At 39.7% G+C, this 20,957-nt stretch overlaps 1 long non-coding RNA gene across 1 annotated transcript; it reads right to left on the minus strand.

Annotated features, from left to right (window-relative positions):
* Positions 1 to 13,661: 13,661 nt before the first annotated feature.
* Positions 13,662 to 17,483, minus strand: LOC140637566 (uncharacterized). Its single transcript, XR_012034652.1, has 2 exons — positions 17,246 to 17,483; positions 13,662 to 14,591 (listed from the first exon to the last, which is right to left on the minus strand). It is a non-coding gene; the product is annotated as an uncharacterized lncRNA (long non-coding RNA).
* Between the last annotated feature and the right edge of the window lie 3,474 nt (positions 17,484 to 20,957).

Genomic DNA, 20,957 nt, shown 5'->3' on the forward strand with positions numbered 1-20,957 from the left:
GGAAGGTTGGGTCATCACTTTGATCCCTGTTGGCCTCATCTTATGCCACTTTCTAAGGACATGGGCCAATTGATGTCATTTAGTATTTTTGTTTAGAGAATCATTTACTTGTCTTTGATGCAGTGTTCATCCATTGTCGGCTTCTTTTTTGTCATTTTGTTAGGCTTGCTGCATTCCCTTCCACACCACAATAAGCTTTTGTGCCGGAGGAAGCCAGCTCACTCCAGGGAGAGGGTTGGCGTCCTTTCCCCACACCCTGCCAGGGGGCCCCACCAGCACCAGCTCTGATACGGGGATGGGGACGCAAGGTGGCTCCGGGAGATGCAAACCGTCCTGTCACGGCTGCTCATAGAAGGGTGGTTGGTTTTAATTGTAATACTTTACTTTTGGCTATGCTTACCTCCTGCCAGATTTCTAATTCCCGTAACATTTAAGATTGCCAAATCAGGCCATCTGTAAACATGAAAAGTTGTAAAACTGGGGTCTCTCACCAAAGTGATAGTTTTAATATTTTGAATAGAAGAAAGGCTGATCTTCCTGGTCCTGAAAGTCCCAGACTGTATACTTCAGAGCAGGTATACTCTCTCCATTCTTCACCCTCTGCATTCCTAGGGATTTCTGGATGTGGGTGGATTTTGGTTTGATGATCATCTTTTAAATTTTTTTCCTTTTTGCTGTCAAGAATGTGCCTTGGCAACTGTTGTGGCAAAGCCCAGCACAGCCTTTTGTGAGCCAGAAAGGTTAAAACTGGGCCGACAGGACAGCCCCAGCTCTCTGCTGTTGGTGAGTTATTCTGTTTATTCTACATATGTTTCCTTTTAATTAAAATGTCATTTTTAATTAAAAATGAAATGTCAAGAAAGAAAAAAAATTGGCAAAGTCTGGACTATTGCAATGAATGAAGGCAGAAAAAGTCAGTAGAGAGAAAAAAACTTTGAAAGGATGAGAACAGTATCTTATTCACCATTTTGGCAAAAAACAAAAATCAAGAAGAGGTTTGGAGAGGTTAGAATGCCCTTTGTTGTTCATGGCACACGCGCACATCTTCTTTATAGCATTTCCCCATAATTAAAATATATATATTCGATGTGTGGGCACATGCTTTAAGTTAATGAGTGATGCTGATGGGTGCCACATTTTTCATGAGTGACAGAGCCACTAATGAGATGTAGCATTGACTGCAGAGGGCACCAATAAATTGTGTAAAACACCCCTGCTGGCCGTTTATTTAATTTATTTTACAAAAGTGTAATGCCTTATAGTTTAATATGGAGCTTTTATTTTGTTATAAAGACCTAAGCCTACAATGGGCCTTTCAAGAATTATGCACCATTTATGCCTCCTATTTCAGCATTGCTCTGATAGAGAATGTTCCATGTTATGATTAAATCCTCAAAGGGATGCTTCCATAGGCAAGTAAATTCCATAAAAACAACTGCACTGGGGTATACATCACCTTTACTAGAGAGTAGGAGTGACAAGTGGCTAGGAAGATGGTGGGCGTGTAGAAATCAGTTGTGGGGGAGTAACAAAGGGTAGTTTTGTTACTGAATGGAGAGAGACCAAGGGGAGTTAGCTTCTCCCCAGCAGGTATTATCTTAATGTGCCCCCCCCTCCATCACTTTTTGCATTCTTTTGATCGGGCTGAGAAACTTCCTCTCCTTCTCCATGTTTTTCCACTTTGGCTTTATTTTCTTCCCTCTGTGGTCCCATGCTTTTCCCTCCTGATTTAGGTCTTTGCTTATCCTCTTCCACTCCACTTAAAATGCAGTTTTGCCCCCATACTGGCCCCTAATTACCCATGCAGAGACTCCTTTTTATCTTTTGGGTCTCAGCTTATAAAATCAATTCTCAGTATAAACCAAATCTGTCCAGTAACTTCCTTTCCTCTACCACTAATAGTAGGTTCTGTGATCACCCCTAACCTCAACCATTATATTCTTTCCTAACATCCTGGGCTTGTCCTTCATAGGACTTACAACAACTATAATTAAATATGTAATTGCCAACTTGACTTGCTGGCATTTTCTAGAATGTAAGCTCCAGGAGGGCAGAAACTGTGCCTACTTTGTGTTTACAGCTGTGCCCCTAGCATCTGGCTGGGTGTTTCTTAGATAATAATGTTAGATAAACCTTGTTGTTGAATGAAGTTTGCTCTCAGTAAAGTAAGACTCTGTAAGTATTTGGTTAATATGGTTTGCTGAAAATCGAGTTTAAAGTAATACAGGTTTATATAGATTATGAAAGGGCTTTACTAACAGTCAAGCTGTTTAGCTTGAGCTCTGTCCAGATTAGCTTTAGCTCTGTCTCCAGTTCTGCTGTGATCTAGGAAAATGATAATAGCGCTTAGAGTGTGATTCTCTAATGATACAGACAAGAAATGCAATTTTTAGAGACATATTTCAGTAAACCTATACTGAGATTCTACTTTGGGTCAGGCAGTGGGCTTGGCATCGTGCTACCCTACATTCTAGGAGTTCTCAATTTAATAAAGTTTGCTGAGCAAGTGAGAATAAAAGGACATTTTTACCTTGGCTGTCTTTTTTATCCCTCTTCCCCCACCCCAAGTAAATGTTATCCGGAGCAAAAGGAAACTCAGGTGTTGGCCAAATTCTTAACTGGGTCTAGAAGGAAACATGCTTGTATCTATTTATGAAACCCAAACTGACAGAATTGAAATGCTTGTTTACCTTAATAGCTGATTAATTAGTACGAAATGGTTCCTTTTGGTGAAAAAAATGGTGAAAATAGAATTAGGTATATATTACTACTCTCCAGTCTTCAAATTGTGTGACTATAAGTAATAAAACTAAAGACATCTCCTATCCATTTCACGGGATATTTTTTGACAGTTATCTTTGAAAAATTATTGAAAAGATTTCCCCAATTTTTCTTTATCACCATGATAGTCAAGAAGTTCTGCCTTATGTCCAATTGAAATCTCTCCTGCTTTATTAAACCAATTTCTGCTTGTTTGCCTCTCTGTATCCATGGAGAACAACTGATCAGCATCCTTCATATAAAATCCTTTATATTCTTGTAGACAGTAATTTCCTGTGAAATATTTAGTTGGAAGTTCCATAAACTTTAAGAGAAAAAAAAGGGGGGTTGTGGTTAGTTTATACTCATGAAAATATTACTGCAAGGCTTTGGACATAAAGACAGCTACATTTACCTTTTAGTGTGACAAATTAACTTTAACCCTGTTTTTAATAGCATTCTGAGGGCCATCATAATACATGTAAATCACGTATTTCCTGTCAAGCGTGGTTAATTATTTTGAAAGTGTGTGCATTATAGCAACTTTTTTTTTGCCTTCTCTTAATTTCTTGGTAAATCTCTTTCACTGTATTCTATAATTTAAATTTATAATTGTCTCAATATGAATTATTACTCATTTCGAATTGATTTTGGCGATTTGATTCTAAAGCCTTGAAATCTGATTATGGGTAACCAGTAAGAAAACATCCATGTCAGATACAGGAAAAAAAATGCTGTCTTTTAACGGTGAGCAATTTGATTTCAGGAGCAATTTTTGAAAAAAAAAAAAAAAAAAAAAAGCCTTATTCCTAGCATTAAACTGAGAAGTTCGTAACTGTCCACAGAAGTTTATGAAATCCAAACAATTATGTAACAATAAAGGTAAAATGTCACTGAAGCTGTAAACATTGGTATGATGACATGGACGGGCAGATATTTCCTGAGATTGACAGCACATGGTATTAACTATCTCCTAATTTCTTCATTCTTTACATTACAGGAACTCTTCTTGGAGGTTCTATGATTGGAGGGGTCTCTATACAAATTAACAAAAAGTCCTGCCCAAGTGTTTCCTTGGTTTTGGTGAAAGGCTGCCCTCTTGTGCAGAGATGAGAAGCAACTGTTAAAAACCTCACCGACCTTATTAACTGATGCAATGTCTGTTGGATTCTGAAATGGACATAAAGAGTATGCTTGGGACCCACTAGTCCTCATTCAGAAATAACAAGAATTCACTCTTAGCTTCCTTTGGATTCTTTGTGCTTTAGAAAAGGATTACAATGTTCATGGTTCTGTATACAACTTGGACCAAAGGTAAGCAAGCTCTGCCATTCCATGCAAGAAAACAGCCCACCCATAGGAGAAACCTACAAAGTTTCCCTTTCAAAAAATAAACTATGTGCTTATTTCTAATTACAAAACCTTCTGATCTGTTAGTTAACAGAATCCTATAACGAAATGAAAATGAAGTCAGAGCCACTCCCTTAAGTATGTTAAAGGTTAGGGCTTGACTTTGTCCCTAGTGGGAGAAAAGAAAGTTGGAGAATCCTTCTCAAGGTTAACACTTGAAAGTGAAAAAATAGAGTGCACACACTCTTCCTTCTCCTCCTCCTCTTCTCCTCCTCCTCCTCCTCCTCCTTCTTTTGGTCTTATATTTCCAAGTATTTAGTTCCATTGAAGAAGTCATGTTTCCAAAATGCATATTTGATAAGTAGCTAAGACATATGATTTATTTCTATCTGAGACTTTAATAATAGGTTTTATTTTATGCAAATGTTTTTTATGCTTTTTAAATTTAGGGTTTTAAAGAGCTTAGCAAATAATTGTTGCCAGAAAAGAATTAGTTGACTATCTTTTTGAAAGTTACAAGTGGCTAAGAATCCTAAGAAATGTTATCTGAACCAATTAGTCTGTCTTTAATCCATAACTCATAGAAAGTAGAAGTATTGATGTGGATTATAGTTTAGAATTCCATGGGGTCTTCAGTCATCAGAGCATGTTTGAGTTCCATCCTCTGGATGATAAGAACCACTTAAAAAGCAAACAGAACCTCAAGAAAAATGAAAAGATATGTCCACACAAAACTTGTCCACAAACATTCACAGTAGTAGTATTCATAATCACTATTATAGTGGAAAAGTGGAAACAACGCATCAGTGAGCAAAATGTGGTTCATCCATACAATGGAATATCATTCAACTATAAAAAGAAACCAACCGGGCAGCCCCGGTGGCTCACTGGTTTAGCGCTACTTCAGCCCAGAGCCTGATCCTGGAGACCTGGGATCGAGTCCCACGTCGGGCTCCCTCCATGGAGCCTGCTTCTCCCTCTGCTTGTGTCTCTGCCTCTCTCTCTCTCTCCCTCTCTCTCTCATGAATAAATAAATAAAATCTTAAAAAAAAGGAAAACAAGCAGTGATACTTGTTATAACATGGATGAACCTTGAAAACATAAGTGGAAGAAGTCAGAAGCAAAAGGCTACATAATGTATGACTCCAATTTTATAAAATGTCCAGAACAAGCAAATCCATAAAGATAAAAAGCATACTAGTGGTTTCTTAGGGCTTGGGAGGGAGGAGGGAGGTGACAATTAGTGCATACAGTGTTTCCTTGGCAGTGTTTCCTGTGCAACTTTGTGGACATGTTAAAAACCATTGAATTGTACACCGTAGATGAATTTTATGATATAGAAATTATAGCTCAATAAAGCTGTGAGGTAAAAAAAAAAAGGGAAAGACTCAAAAAAGTTTTAAAAAGAAAAAAATAAACCAACCCAAAACCTTGTGTTCTGTAAGAAGTATTTTTCTTCATTTCAGTGGCTGATATTCAGCATTCAAGACTCTTCATATGTGTGCAGTTAGCCTCAGAGAACCTTCCTTGGTTTTTAAAGATTTTATGTCACTGGTTCAAATCTGCCTTCTTGTTTTATGAGCTTAATTATTACGAATAATATTCCTTCAGACTTTTTTTTCCCTTTTCCAGGACAAAATGCCTTGGAGGGAATGTAAATATTTTAAGTGTTGTTACAATATTTATATGAGCAGAAACGAAGAGCCAAGGGCGGCACTTTGTCCTAATGGATGCTGGTACAGTCTTGGAGGTCTAACCGATTAAGATTCAAATCCTACTTATGAGCTATAAAATCTTGCATGAGTTCTCTTGGAGTCTCAGTTTCCTTGGTTATGCAATGGGGATAGTGGTACCTTCTTCACAGAGCTGTTGACTCATGTAATTAGAAGAGCTAATGCATCTTAAGCATTTGCAAAGTTGCTTAATGCATAGGTGTTCAGAAAAGGTGGAAATTAATAACAGTAATAGTTCTGAAGGAAACAATGCTATGTATGTTAACTAAGGTGAATGACTAGAAAACAGCTAACAGCTTCCTCAAGCTGCTTTAACGTTAATTAGGGAGTTTCTGCACTGGTCTTTAAAAACGACTATTTCCAGAGGGTTCAGTATTAAGATATATTTTTGTTTTCCTTTAAAAGAAAAGGTAGATGGAAACCTTTAAGGCAATGGGCAGAATTATTCTCTTCAGGTCTTATTTTCAAAATAATGGATTTTACTTGTCTTAGGAAATGTTTTCCTGCCTTTCATCACAATCGTAATCAGCACACGACCTGCTTTCCGCAGCAACAGAAACAGCTGGATCACCCATTTTGATGAGGGATTACTCTTCAGTATTTATAGTAACACCCATTTCACCAAGTGGAGTCCAAAAGAAGGAAAAAACAAACAAGTGACTTTTCTTATAACAGGTAACTGTTTTCTTTTGTAGTAAATTTCCTTGCCTATTGCTCTCACCGGCTACAGATTCTGAAGCCTGTTTCACCACTCAGGGGACATTTGAAAGCAGCCAAACCAATGTAGCCAATAGAAATTTCATACTAAAAATATAAAGCTTTGCTTTAAATATCCTGTAGAAGCATTAAGCAAAATATTGGGGGATAAAAACCGAGTACGTAAACATGCCAAAGACCTTGAGATCTGAACAGAGACTACGTTCGAAGTCAGACGTGAATAAATGGGTCTTTTCTCAGGGATATTAATGAAATGGTTAATTCTGTTGTCATGGCAACAAAGAACAGCTGTGATAAAAAAGCTAAAGGTCTATACATAATGCCCAATACAAGGTCTCTCTAGTTCTAAAGCTGATTTTCTTAGCTACAATGGAAGTGAGGTGTTTTCAATATCATCCTAAGCTTTCACATCAAATCCTTCTAGTTAATCCAATAAATAGACCAGTAGCATAAAAAGGAATATATGTTTGCACATTATAAACCTTATAAAAGAAGTTTACCTATGCTCAATCTTAAGAGGGGATCTGGAAAGTAAACATAGGCTCCTGCAAAAAATAAAAACTCATACTGAGTAGAAATTTAAAAAAAATAAAATATGTTCAAATGGGATATCAGAGTAATTATCAAACACATTATTACCCAGCCAGTCAGTAGGAATGTATCATATTCGAGATAACAGCATCACCGTGCACAACAACAGCAGTGCAACAGCAAAAAATAATTCAATTTTTAAAACTCACCAGAACATAATGATGTAAGTGAAGGAGTTTGTTTTTCAGGCCCATCAATGTTGCCTGTGGGAAAGGGAGTTCATTATAATTTGTGGAACGTATCACACTGGCGACTCCACCTCAGATTATAGATAGATTTCAGGGTCTGGGATCCCTGGGTGGCACAGCGGTTTGGCGCCTGCCTTTGGCCCAGGGCGCGATCCTGGAGAACCGGGATCGAATCCCATGTCGGGCTCCCCGTGCATGGGGCCTGCTTCTCCCTCTGTGTCTCTGCCTCTCTCTCTCTCTCTCTCTCTCTCTATCATAAGTAAATAAAATAAAATAAAAATATTTCAGGGTCTGAGAAAGACCCAGATAATATTTGCTCTTTCTTCACAAACCTCTTCTCTCCACCTTCTGGTTCCTGGGAGGTGTCCTAGATCTCTTGGTGTCCTCACCGGGCCTAATCCTGGGTCTCCATGAGAATTATCCCCTCCACAGCCATGGGTGGTCTTACCTCAGGCCCACACAGCTTCTCCCCTGCTCTACTGTAACCATCAAGTGGGTCTCACTTTTCTCTCCACCCAGATGTCAAAGTGATCTTTCTAAAACACAATTCATATTGTGTCCCTTTGTCTGAAAATCTTTCAGATATTCTCCCGTTACTTTTGGGGAAATCCAACCTTCTTTTAAAAATTTTGTTTGTCTTTATTTTTAAAATAAAAACTACATGTACTTGAGATGTACGCCATGATGTTTTGATACACTTACACATAGTAAAATGATTACTAACATACCCATCTCCACACATAGTTACTATTTTATTTTTGTAACGAGAGCACCTGAAATCGTCCCTTGGTAAATGTCCCCTATTATTATTAACTACAGTCATGCTGTACATTAAATCTCTAGACTTATTCATCCCACAAAGCTGTAACTCTGTATCTTTTGACCAACATCTCTCCATCTCTCCCAGCTCCCTGCCCCTGGTAAGGACCTTTTTATTCTCTGCTTCTGTGTAGTCAACTTTTTTTAGATTCCACGTGTAAGTAAGATCGTGTGCATTTTTCTCTTATCTGGCTTATTTCACTTAGTGTAATGTCCCCCAGCTTCATCCATGTTGTTGCAAATGGCAGGATCTCCTTAGAAGGCACTTCGTGATCTGACTCTTAGGAACTGCACCCTCATCACCTTTGATGCCCTGCATCTTATGCTCTCTGATCAAAAAGACCTTTTGAAGCTCTCTGAACGGGCAATGTGTTCTTGTCTGTGGTCATTTTATGACTGTTTCTTCTTTTGATTTGAACGCCTCTTTTTGCTTCACCATCTAACGCTTCTCCATTTGTAACTTAAAGCTTAACTCATATTTTCAAAGGTGAACAACATAGTGTTACATACAATGGTTTAAAAAATGGTTAAAATTTAATTGCTCGACGGTAAAATAATTTAGTTAAATAAATTATGCCCTAGCCACAATATGGAATGTTTTGAAGCCATTACACACTATGTCAGAGATATCCATCTAGTGAGTGATACAGAAAATAGTTGTTGCTTTTTTTTTAAGGTTTTATTTATTTATTTGAGAGAGGGAGCAGAGTGAGAGAGAGAGAGAGAGCACATGAGCAGGGGGTGAGGGGGTAAGGGGACGGGAGCTGAGGGAAAAGGCGGACCAGGCCCCCTGCTCAGCAGGGCTCGATCTCAGGACCCTGGGATCATAACCTGAGCTGAAGGGAGACGATTAACAGACCGAGCCGCCCAGGTGCCCCAATTGTTGCTGTCTTTTTAGGTGAAGAAGAATATGTTCAACGTGATTCCATTTTTTAAAAATTAACTTTATTGAAATACAACTTATATAATATAAAATGGACACAATTTAATGATGAGTTTTTAAATATATACTACCATGTAACGATCATCACAAGATATAGAACATTCTATCACCTCAATTTCCCTTGTTCCCTCTTCTAGTCGATGGTACCATCATTCTGGTTTCAGGCAACCACTGGATTTCCTTAAGTCACTGAGGATTGGCTTTTCTTTCCTAGAGTGAAACCATATGGCACGTACCTCTTACGTCTGACTTTTCTTCAACACAATGATTTTGAGACTCCCCTATGTTGTATAGGTTGTTATTTGTATTGCTGAGTGGGACTCTACTATGATATTCAGTTATTCAGTGATTTATCTATTCACATGTTGATGAACATTGGGGTTCTTTCCAGTTTTTGCTTGTTCTGAGTAGAGCTGCTGTGAACATTCGAGTGCAAGTCTTTGCATGGACATGTGTCTTCATTTCTTTTGGATATACATCTAGGAGTAGAATTGCTCAGTGTATCCCTAAGTATACATTTAAGGAAACTGCCAAATTGTTTTCCAAAGTTGTGGGACAATTTTACATTTTCATCAGCAACGCATGAAAATTCTGGCTGCTTATAGTCTTACCGAATTTAATATCACCTTTCTTTTAAATTTGAGCCATTCTAGTGGATGTGTAGTGATATCTCATGGTGGTTTTAATTTGTATTTACTTATTCATTAATGACATTCAGCCTCTTTTCATGTGTTTATTGGCCATATGTGTATCTTTTTGGTGAGTGTCCATCCAAATCTTCTGCTCATTTTTTTAATCTTTTACTTGAGTTGTAAGAATTTTAAATTTTTTCCTGGAAACAGGTTCTCTCTTTTATGTGACTATTATACATAAAATGTGTATGTATATTACATAATAATACATAATGTTTCCTATAACATTTACATAATATTTTCTCCCTGGCTGTGGCTTGACTTTTCATTTTCTTAATGGTTTCTTTGAAAGAGTAGAAGTCTTTATGTGATTACATTTGGTAAAAATAAAACTTATTAACACATCTATCAAACACAAAAAAGAACCTGGAAAAATATACACCAAAATGTTCACAGTGAGTTCCTGTGATTGATAGAATTTTTTATTTTTCTTCTTTTTTTCTTCTAACTTTTCCATAATAAATAGGAGTTACTTCTGTAACTCAAAAAATTATATATATATGTATATATATATATATATACATATATATATAAACAAATTTATCCCAGTTATCATATTTCCCCTTAGACATCTTCATAGACACTTTTCTAGCTCCTGAGAAAGGTGAGGTGACTCTTCTGGTTAAACTCCTATTGTGTCTTTCATCTTTGCGTTACTGGAAATTGGCTCAGTGTCTGGCATAGTCAGTGCACAATAAAATTTGACTGAATTCATTCAGCAAAGGTTTATTGAGCGCCTACCACATGTCAGGGAGGAACTGTGGCTGGCACTGGGAATCCAAATTGTGTATGAAATACAAATCTTGCAAATAAGTAGCTTATAGTTGAATAAATGAAGAAAGGAATACCGCATATGGATAAATCCTCTATATTGTCTGTAACTAGCATGATTCTCTGTGCTTATTGGGTACTTGAAATAAGTGTCCTGATGGAGTGATAATAATTGAAACTTTGTTTCAGATATATCATCTATTTATTTGACAGCTTTTTGTTCATTTTACTTCTCTAATAGGTACCAGTACAGGGGCGCCTGGTGGGTCAGTTGGTTAAGTGTCTGACTCTTGATTTCAGCTCAGGTCATGATCCCAGGGTCATGAGATGGATCTCATGTCAGGTTCCACGCTGAGTGGAGAGTCTGCTGGAGAATCTCTCCCCATCTCCTTCTGTCCCCTGCACCCAACCCTCTCTTAAATAAATAAATATTAAAAAAAAATAGGTACCAGTGCAGACAATTCAAATAAATTAGGATTTGATAAAATACTGAGAAAAGCTGATAGCACAGAGTTTTGTTTGGAGTAGCCAGACAAACTGAGTTTTACTCTGCAGAGCTAATGACTCCTAAAAGGAGAGCTATAAGAAGGGATCAAAATAAAACTCTTTTACTATTTATTTTTTTCCAAAGAGAGTTCATCTTTAAACAAAAAATGGAGCCCCAGACATCTGCCTCGAACTGTCTCCTTTTATTCTTTATTAGAAGTGGTAAGATCAGATCTTAAGTCAGTTAATATTGTCTTAATTATTAACAAGACTGTGATCATTCTTTACAAAGATGTTGTCTATGTATTCCTCAGCCATTAGAATTAGGGCACCAGTGTCATTATCTGTATAATCAAATTGGATGATTTCATCCTCAGGCCCTCTAATCTGCATGGTACTACTAACTCATTTCCTGTGAAACATTAACTCCCAGATATTAGATATATCATCATTGGTTACTGTGTTTGAACCTTTTTCTAACAAGGGCAAATAGAAATGGTGATTGCAAGAAGTCTCAAGAACATATGAATAAAGAAAGTGCTCTTTGAGCAAATGATAAATTCTAGTGACCTAAGCATTTATATGTACATAGAAAGACAATTGGAGTGTGTGTGTTTGTGTGTTGGGGGTGTCCAGGAAAATTGAACATTGACTACTGTTTTAGTAGTGGGTTTCTTTTTTCTTTTTAAGATTTTTTATTTATTTCTTTGAAAAAGGGGAGAGCTCATTGACAGAGAGGGGGCAGAGGGAAAGAGAGAAGCAGACTCTGCATTGAACAGAGAGCCCAATGCAGGGCTCGATCCCAGGACCCCAGGATCATGACCTGAGCCAAAGGCAGATGCTTAACCAACTGAGCCACCCAGGCACATTTTTTTTTTTCTTAAGATAATATCTGGAAAGCCGGGTTTTTGAGTCTTGAGCATTTATGACTGGTGATTAAAGTACTTTAAAAAATAAAAAAAGGTTTGTTTATTTTTATTTGAGAGAGAAAAAGGGAGGAAAGGGGCAGAGGGAGAGAGAAACTCAAGCAGAGTATGGAGCCAGGTCCTGGGTTTAATACTAAGACCCTGAGATGGAAACAAAGAGTTGGACACTTAACTGACTGTGCCACCCAGAAACCCCTAAAGCACTTAGCACTTCTGTTTTAATTTTACAGTAGCATTCCACAGAATGAGAATCTTTACAAACATTAGTTTCACTCTAAATTTTACTTCCAACTTCTGCTTTGAAGGTAAATCACTACCTGTGGGTGGAAATATATACCTTAGTTCATTTGGTAATGGTTTAGAGACAGAAAAAAAAAAAAAAAACTTTTTTTGAGTGCAGATTATAGAGAAAATGTACATATTGTGATCATTAGCTTTTCCAGACAGGAACACATTTCTGAGGAGCACAAGGCAATTGTCTAGTTATTGGTTGAATTCTGAAATACTTGTAAATTAAATTGGGATCATCCTTTACTCTGGCCAGTGCATTACCCTATTATGTTTATCAAACCTTCCTGGCTGGCTCGTGATCATTCCTTCAATGCTTTTATGGGATGACTGATTATAGAGTTCCTTAAAGCAACAAGACTTACTTTTCAAGTTTTCTCATTTCTACTAGCAGTTGGTAGGAATTACAATAGAAAGTTTTGGAAACAACAGTGGACTTGATCTGGTTTAGATTTTATTTGAGAAAACTCTGAAAGGGAGAACAACATTTTTCATAGAAAACCCTGGAAGAAATCAATTATCCACTTGGAGGGAAAGTTGGCTTCTACTTCTTTTCCATAATAGTCTCTAAAATTCTAATGATTGGAGAAAGGTTCTTATAGGGAAGAAGGAATTATGTACAATCTATCAACAATTAAAAACCAATAAACTGAGACCCATAATCTAACCCTCTTGGAACATTCTTTTATCTCATCAATAAAAGTCAGGAATTTTTCAAGTTTGTTAATTTTTTAAGAGATTTTATTTCTTTGTTTGAAAGAAAGAGAGAGCACATGAGCTGAAGGGGAGGGGCAGAGGGAGAGGGAGAAGCAAGTTCCCCACTGAGCAGGGAGTCCTGGGCGGGATCCCAGGACTCTGAGATCATGACCTGAGCCAACCGCAGACATTTAACCAACGGAGCCACCCAGGTACCCCCTGTAAGTTTGTAAATTAACCTATTATTGCATCAGTAACTTTATCTATAAAATGAAGATAATCAAAGTATCTATGTCATTGACTTATTCTGAAGTTAAATCAAATAATTTAAATAAACCATTAGAGTAGTGGATGACGCAGTAAGGGTTTAATAAATATTAATAATTGTTACTGTTGTTGTTGTTACCTCCTCTATGGCCTCTGTAATATTTAGCAATAAGGACTATAAAATGAAAAATGCTGAGCATTCATCTTAGGGGTGAGCAGGAAGTGACGTTGCCCTTCTGGAGAGAAGCATCTTCCAACATGAGAAATCTTTGTGTTACATGTGATGAATGGAAGGAAGCGATCTCAGCCTTTCAGGCCTGCAGCCAGCAGGGAAAGAATGCCAAGGGAGACTGCCTGAGCCTCAGCCAAGGTCCTGGGGCATGACAGTGTTTCCCGTTGTGCTGAGATAACACTAAAAATGAGTCGAGAGTTGGTGGTAATCAATTCATAGCTTTATTTGGCAATACAGGCCCATGATCTTTTCTCCACAATTCTGCAATCTAGCAAGCTCCAAAAACCAAGAAGAGTTTGTGGAGGTGGTGTGCTTTTTTCTTTGTTTTATGTTTTGTTTTAATAACATCATTTGCCAGTGAAACTACCCTGACCTGATTCGTTTTGGGGTGAAACCTGAACTGATAATGATATGAGTCTATTGCAACATCTTCATCACCCTTAGAGTGAGTACAGTGGTTCAGACATTAATGACTTTGTATATGGAATGTTACTCTGATTTTTGGGAATGTACATGATGTGCATATGCATCTTTTCCTAAAATGTGAAAAAAAAAAAACCTGAAATCTGAAATCTGTGTGGCCCCAAGGCTTGCAGATAAGGGATTAAGAACTATATGTATCTTTTCATAGCTTCACTCTGGTCTAGCAAAATGGGCTGACCCAGTGTAATCCATCATTGCTGCTTGAGCCTCTACCTCTGAATGCCTTCTCCTTAGGAGGCCGTTCCTCATCTCCACATGGCCCCTGTAAGCTCTCAGAGAGAAGGGAGGCCACTGGGATCAAGGTCACAGCCATGGCAGATTGTGGTAGATTCTTGTCTTAGAGAAAGCAGCCCTTCACCCCTTTTTTGAAACCAGGAGTCAAAATTTAGAGATGAATTGGACAGTCAGAATTCAATCTGAGGGGTGACCTCCTCCAGTGACATTAGAGCATGGCCTTGAGGGCCTGACATGTCTGGTTCCAGTAAGGCCTGTGTATGTTGGAAACTTGTGTTCTTACCAACCTTTCACTTTCAGGTTGGTGTTGAGAGCTCCTGCGCTCACGTGCCATTCCTACAGTACCATCCTTCGGTCAAGTAGCTGGAACTTGGGACAATTCTGGGGCGATGCCTTCTCCTTTCTCTCCATTCATCTGTAAAAGAAGATATTACCTTTAGGATGAAAGATCAATCATGATAATGAATCACAGCTGATATGCAAGGTCATGCTAACGAGATCTCAGGCCTCCAGGCCTAGGCAAGGCACGGATGCCAGTACTGATATGTTTTAGAGAAGAAATATGTAAATTGGAAGAGTGCTGGAGTAGTAAGGACATCATAGAGACAATCTCAGGGGCAGAAATCAGTGAAGCACCATGGAAGGAAGGGACTTTGACCGGGGGAGGTGACTGACCAGTCCAGGTACTTTGGACTATTAGAAAGGGACATTAGCTGACACTCCAGCTGTCTAACCAGCTTTCCTTTCTTTATTCCCTATGTTACCCTTGCCTAGAGAGAAAAAAACATATGCCAACCCCAAGGCTGGAGAGTCCAGGCCCCCAAAGTTGCTCCAGTTCTTGCTGCACATTTCATTTTATGTAACTGCTCTTGTGGAGTGAGGTAATAGGTGTTTGCCCCAAGACATGGATCTAGTTGCGTCATGTGCACTAACAAGTCCTCCAGACAGAGCCGCAGAGCCACTATCCTGGGAGGACTTCCGGCGGGCAGGTGGGCGGCAGGCTCTCCTGAGACTCCCGCCTCGGCGTGCCCGGAGCAGCCAGGTGATCAGATGAACTGGCACAGGGAGCTTCTCTGGCTGTCAGATGGGAAATGTGCATCTGCCCCTCGAGGTTTTCTTCTTGAAGCAAAACATCTATTTTAGTATTCTTTATTCTTTTATAAGGTTAGGCTACATCAGGTTGACAACAATTAGTCAAATAAAAATATTAACCTAGTGTCTACTGTTTCATCCCTGCAATGTCAGACCTGAGGGGCATGCAAAAGAAGTAAAAGCATGTTCCTGCCCCCAGGAGACAAAACTCGCCAACTTTAAACAGGAAGGAAACATTTCTGCAACTAAATCAGGGCAAGGAAATGCAGCTGGTTTGATTGACAGTGGGCAGAAGTAGGGACTGGCTTGGTGAAAGGAAAGGGAGAGGCCTGAGCTGATTGGGTGAGAGGTTCTAAAACCCTGTAAGCAGAGAAGAAAGCTGATGTCTGCAGGACCTGGATCGGAGAGCCTCACCTGAAGGGACAGGTGCTTCTCATCTTAGCTCAGGGCCCAGCAAACTTTTCCCGTCAAGTGCCAGGTAGTTAAGTATTTTAGGCTTTACTGGCCATACTGTCTGTGACAACTTGACTGTGACAACTTGACTGTGAAACTGTTGCAGCTCCACTAAGCAACTCTGTTACCCATGAAAGCAGCCCTGGGCAATTTGGTTAGTGAATGGGTGTTGCTTTGTTCTGGTAAAACTTCATTTACAAAAACACACTATCTCAGTGTGGCAGGGCCCCTGAAGTACGCCAAGCCTGCTCTAGAACTGAGGGGTTTTGGGTTGGTGGATTTCATTTTATTTATTTATTTATTTATTTTTAAGATTTTATTTATCTATTCAAGAGAGACATAGAGAGAGAAGCAGAGACATAGGCAGAGGGAGAAGCAGGCTCCCTGTGGGGAGCTTGATGGGATACTTGATCCCAGGATCCTGGGATCACAACCTAAGCCAAAGGCAGACACTCAACCACTGAGCCACCCAGATGGGTTGGTGGATTTCAAAGGAATTTAGAAATCAGGACTGTAATGTGGAATATTTGTATCTTAAGGTGTTGACTTGAAAAAGGTTAATGCCATTGTATCCAAGCAAACCATTTCTTATGACCCCATTGTGACCGTTTGCATACTCTCAGTTAGATTTAATATAGGCTTTAATGATATGTAGGATTTAATAACTGAAGAGGAGAAAGGAGGGCTCTCTAATAAGAATAGCATGAAGGGGTGCCTGGATGGCGCAGTTGGCTAGGTGTCCTACTCTTGGTTTCAGCTCAGGTCTGATCTCAGGGTTGTGAGATTGAGCCCTGCATTTGGCTCTGTGCTCAGCTCAGAGTCTGACTGGGTTTTTCTGTCTCTCTCCTCTCCCTCTGCCTCTCCTTGCTGTAAATAAATAAATCTTTAAAAACAAAAACAAAACAAAGAATAGCATGAAAAGGATGATCAATGGACATAAGGTGCTTGTGGCAGGTGGTTTAGGAGTCCAGACGCTGGATCCAGATGGGTGGGATCAGAACCCCGCTCTGCCATCTACTAGCTGTGAGACCTTGGACAAATGACCTCACCTCTCAGGCCTGGGTGTCACCACATCTGAATTCTAAGAATTAAAGGAGTTATTGTTCACAAAAGCATTTAATTCCTGGCACAGAGAAATTACCAAATAGCTATTGGGCTAATAATAATAAAGAAGACCTATTAGGAGGACAGGTAAATAACAAGATAGATGTTTAGGCCAGCCTACTATTAGGAATAAGTGTCAATTATATCATTCATTGTGCATTTCCCATCGATACATGTGCTTTGTCATTTGTAGCACAGATGAATGAATTCCATACTGGCAGACGACTATCATTTTGTCCAGAGTCAAACTCTACTCCTGACTGTCACTCATCCTGCAATTGTGTCTCTTGGTCTTATGGGGCACCAGATAGACTAGGAACAGACTTAAAATAAATACCAAATCGGGAGAAAAAAAAGAGAAAGAACATCTAAGGAAGTCAATTATATGCTAATTGCTTCATAAGTTATCACAATTCTTACCACAATCCTGTGAAGTAAATATTACAGCCTCCCTTAATCCTTTGAGTCCAGGAGCTCGCTGCTGCTCAGTGGCAGAAACTCAGACTGAATCTGACATCGGTCAGTGCCCATGCTCTTTCTTCTTCTGTAGCTGGGGTTTTCAAAATGTGTCCCTTGGAAATCTAGGGTTTGGAAAAGTGACTGTAAATTTCTTGTGAGCAGAGATCTTGGTCTGTCTTTGTGTTAAAATCACCAAGCCTAGAACGCACACTGGGTGGTAGTTAAACGAATGCATAAATACATGAGGGACAGAGGGAGGAAGGAAGGAAGGAAGGAAGGAAGGAAGGAAGGAAGGAAGGAAGGAAGGAAGGAAGGAGAAAGGGGAGGGGAGGAAGAGAGGTGGAAGGGCAGACACATAGGACCTCCATTCTTGGTCTTTCAACCACAGCAATTCCACTTTCATCTATTTTATCCTTTAAGATCACAGAAAGAAGCTCACATGAGGAAAAAAAAAATGTTTAGAAGCCACTGCTTTGCATGTCACTGCATCCCAACCAATGCACATTTTTGACAGCAGTCATTATCTTGCAAGTTACATTTGCAGCAAAATTCAACAAATGATTAAGTACCATTGCTATGTTATTGTGCGACGGTGTCCCCTCTGGGTCTGAGCTGAGATTAGAATCATCTGGCAAGTAGAGACCCTGGAGACGGGGCTTCAGAAACCCAGAATTCCCAATAGCTTCACAACACTTCTAGGGCTTGTGCAGTCCTGTTCACACGTCCTCTTCCTAAAGGTGGACCCTACCATGTGATATGCATGCTCCTGGGCAGAGGCGCAAGCTCTCTGGAGGAAGAGGAGGTTTATTTTTTCCCCACTGACCCAGACATTTGCACTGAAGTGTCCATAGGCAGTGTGTCAGAGACCACTTACAGTTAGTTAAGGTCAGAGAGGGGGTTCAAGAGAAAGATTTGGTTGGGTAGGGGGCTTTCCATTCATACTTTTGCCCCCAGGCATCATAAATATTAGGACCACTTCACTGAACCCCTTTAATAGAAGGTAATACAATGAGTGGGTGTGGCTTTTATTCTTTTCGCCCCAAAGTAGAACTGATGTAGTACTAAGAGGATTGAGAGGTTTGGTGGCTCTGAGAACTGGCACAGTGTGGACAAGATGCAGTGTAAACTCAGATAAGGTGAATCCGGGTCTCAAGGGATGGCACACTCGTGTCTCCAGGGCCGGTGTTAGCACATGGGGAGGTGGGGGAGCACGTAGCCCCTTAGAGACTCTAATCCTTTCATTGTTGTTTGAAGTTGGGGGCAGTCTGTGCTCTCAGAAAAGGCCTGATGTGGGTAGGCTTGCAGATGAGGGTTAATTAAGCATTGCCATTTATTTCATGATATTAATGTGACCTCTTTGGTCCACACAGGCTAGTGAGGCCTGGGGATGTTCAAATTAGGTTAAAATTGATCCCAGCACAGTTTGATTAGCACAGCACCCATAGTTCAGCATGTCTACCCATCAGAGCAGACGACGCTAAAATTCAGCCCTTCTTGCAAGAGTTCTCTTTAAGTATCCTTTATGATTCTTTGGACGACGTTTTCTAAGAATCTATTCTATTAGGGAGCCCCAAATCTCTAATTTTCTTCTAACGAGGTCTGTTAATTTGATGACAGCATTAGCCAATATAAACACCTCCCTCCTTTGGTCTGTAGGGTGCTTCCTAATGAGATGGATGCAGGGGGATAGAGCATTGCCAGATGCATTAAAGAAGCTAGTATCCCGGAGTAAGAGAGAACTTATTAATGATGTTAGTCCCCAAGGAAGAGACACACAGAAATTCTTCAGATGGGAAGAAATGGCGATGATGAAATCAAAGCAACCCAGATGGCCTATAAACAGGCTAATTATGTAGAAGACCCAGAAGCAAACTCTGAAGTTTCTTCCCCAGCTGCTCATGGGGTCTGCCAAGTAGCCAGGTGCTGGCAGGGCCGGCGCATCTTCCACAGGTTGTCAGCAAAGTGATGCTTACACATGAAGCAAATGATAGCCTCTTAGGATAGTTCTTTATGTAACAAAAGAATATTTTATCTTTTACATATTTAGGGGTAAAATTATATGTTTATAAGCCTCTGTGCTATTCAATGACTACAAATTATTATACACAATGTTTCTGTTACTGGAAAGGCATAGTTCTAAAACATAGCAGATAGGTACCTGGGTACATTCAAGAACACAGTGTTAGATTAAGGAAAGAAAATAAATTCTAGCACATTACTAGCTGATTATAGTTGAGAGAAATCATGACAAAGTGCTGACGAATGATGTCATTTCATGTCAAAGTTTTCCTTATTATCTTGGAAATATCAAGTCCAGGGGCTCCTGCCTGGGTGGCTCAGTCACTTAAATGCCTGCCTTTAGCTCAGGTCATGATCCTGGGGTCCTGGGAGGGAGCCCACACCTGCTTCTCCCTCTCCCTCTGCTGCTCATGCTCTCTCTTGCTCTCTCTCTTTCAAATAAAATTCTCACTCTCACTCTCTCTTTTAAATAAATGAATAATAAAATATTTTTTAAAAAAAGAAGGAAAGAAGGAAGGAAGGAAGGAAGGAAGGAAGGAAGGAAGGAAGGAAGGAAGGAAAAAGGAAAGAAAGATCAAGTCTAAAGCTTAACTCATTGGCTGAGAGTCTGAAAAGGTTATGATTTAAAAGCCCCATTTGGGGCACCTGGGTGGCTCAGTTGGTTAAGGGTCTGCCTTGGGCTCAGGTCATGGTCCCAGGGTCCTGGGATTGAGCCCCGCATCGGGGTCCCTGCTCCACTGGGAGCCTGCTTCTCCCTCTCCCTCTGCTGATTTCCCTTCTTCTCTCTCTCTCTCTTTCTTTCTTTCTCTCTCTCTCTCTCTCTCAAATAAATAAATAATTGAAAAGTCCCATCCATTCAATCTCTGGTCTTTCACCTCAGCCTTTGAGACACCCCTGGGGCAGACATCTGAGGGCAGGTAGTGCAGCCCCTTTCAGCTAAGGGAGTTTGGTGATTTTGGCCATGTCTGCAGAGAAGCCAGGCGCCCAGACTCACAATAGAGAACAAGACCGAAGAAGGCGGGGAAAGGCATGTGGTGACTTTCTGTTACAAACTAATGGCCTGATTTAACCAGCCCAGGATGGCATCACTAAGGACAACAGGAGCTGTACTTTAAGAGGAATCTGCTTTAGTTTCTGAGCTCTTTTTATCTATCATACTTAAGATTTTCTTTTTTTTTTAAACTGAGGAATCTCCACCTTTTTTCTGTGCTTTTATTCTTGGTGATTACTAATTGCTGGGAAGTGCATCTGCTTGGAAAGGCTAATGCCCTCCAGAAATTCAGGCATTATGCTCTTTTAACTATATCTGATAGGAAGAGAGACCTGCTGCCTGTTGTAACTTTATGTATCACGGTTCAATCTAGAAGACATTCCTCGCGAACTCTTGCACTTTTCTAGGCTCATACGTTGTTATGTTGCCCCATGATATCCTGGTGTACCTCAGTCTCCATTATCAGACTGAGTTCCCCGCAGGAGGAACCGGGTAGTGTGCCATTTAATTCAAAATTTTATTATGGGGAAAAATATGATCTTTTCCACGAACAGCTCTGGGACAAAAGGACATCCACATGAAACAGAATGAAGTTGGACTCTTACTTTACACTATCTAAACAAACAAACAAACAAACAAAACTCAAATGGATTAAAAAAAAAA

Source organism: Canis lupus, chromosome 8 (genome assembly GCF_048164855.1).
Source record: "Canis lupus baileyi chromosome 8, mCanLup2.hap1, whole genome shotgun sequence".
NCBI lineage: Eukaryota > Metazoa > Chordata > Mammalia > Carnivora > Canidae > Canis > Canis lupus.